Genomic DNA, 1644 nt, shown 5'->3' on the forward strand with positions numbered 1-1644 from the left:
ACAATTTGAATTGTAAATACAATAATTTTGGTTTTATAGCGGAAGAAGTACATTCATATTCAATAATTGAAAACACAATTAAAAGCTCATTCGAATGTGTTTTAGCGAATTTCAGGGAAGTAGTTATTACATGTTGCTACTGTATTAGCTAATACAGGACGTGTTACGGTCTTTGTACCGTAGGTGGCACAGTAAAGACCTGGAGGCGGGCGGAACCGATATCCTTAATTGTTCATTTTGATGTCCCCAGAGGCCAAAACACTAGTCAGTAAAATATACGTCCGTGAACATGATATTTTGATTATTTTTTGTCAGATTTTGATGAAATTTAACTCGAATATAACTTGAACTTTAATTTAATCATTGTCTATATAGTATACACCTACAGATATTAATACTATATAAAATATTTCTGTAAGTGTATATTGCCATTGATTGAACTTAGGGCGGGATAAACTTGTATGAGTTCCATATAAACTTGTGAGTAGTTGTTTTGATTTGATTTGATTGCCATTGATTGAACTTAGGGCGGGATAAACTTGTATGAGTTCGCGAACCACAATGATCGGACCATGAGCACGGGGTTTTGTAGTAAAAATTGGGTTTTCTCATTTTTGACCCCCTAAACATAAAATCTCCCAGCAATTTCTCTTTAAACCGTTTTAAAGAGCTTAAAAACAAAATAATATTTTAGTTTATTGAAGTGTTTTTACGGTTATGGCTACGGAAAAAATTAAAAACAATATATTATATAATAATTTAGTTTTTATGCTATTCTTTAAATCTTATTGAGAAGTAATCTGTTGTACTAGTGGTAAGTTTGCTTGTTTATGGATATATATTTTTATGTTTATATATTTTATGGACATATTTTATATTTATGGATATATAGTATCAAACTTGGCAAACTTATTTAATTTATACTAAACTATAATATTTTATTTGACCAATATTTACTTTTTATTACCCTCCATGATGTAGCAGCAAACCTAGGTTTTGACCTAGGTATTCGTTCAACCTAGTATTTATATAGATTTGATTGAAAATTCAATCAGGCAACTGAGAGTTCGCTTAGAATGCAGATTTGCTGCGGTGTATAGGTATTTCGTGTCCGTTTGATTTAATCCGTTGGTGTAGTGGTTTGTGTATATTATATTTATTACATTCCAATATTATGATTTAAACACGTTTCTTCCATCCGTGGTCCCTTGGTCATTTATTACTTGGTACAGTTCCGGAGGTTACTATTGCAATAAAATGATAAAGGTAATTTGTATTTTTCCAAAATATTCTCAGGGTTGCTAGTTGTGTTGCATTGGAATTTGGAATGTCGGATTGCGAATTGTGAGTGTCACTGCGCTGTGGCACTGCACTAGGCCTCTATCTGTGCCTGCCTTGCCCTCTGCAGTGGCAGTGCGAGCGAAGCGAATGAGAGAGAGGCAAACAAAACAAAATTTGAATAGGAATAGAGATTGATTGAAGCGGAAAGCGGAGTGAAAGAACCGAAAAAACAACAAGACGTTTTGTTTGTTTTTTGTTTATGTTTATGATTTGATTTTAAAATTTAAACTACACTGACTCTTACTTGAGTATGTTTTCTGTGCTCTTGACTCACTACCACTGAGCTATATAATCTATATCTCA

The sequence above is a fragment of the Macrosteles quadrilineatus genome, unplaced genomic scaffold (assembly GCF_028750875.1).
Source record: "Macrosteles quadrilineatus isolate MER2022 unplaced genomic scaffold, UCM_ALF_1.0 Scaffold_8__2_contigs__length_117827958, whole genome shotgun sequence".
NCBI classification, from domain to species: domain Eukaryota; kingdom Metazoa; phylum Arthropoda; class Insecta; order Hemiptera; family Cicadellidae; genus Macrosteles; species Macrosteles quadrilineatus.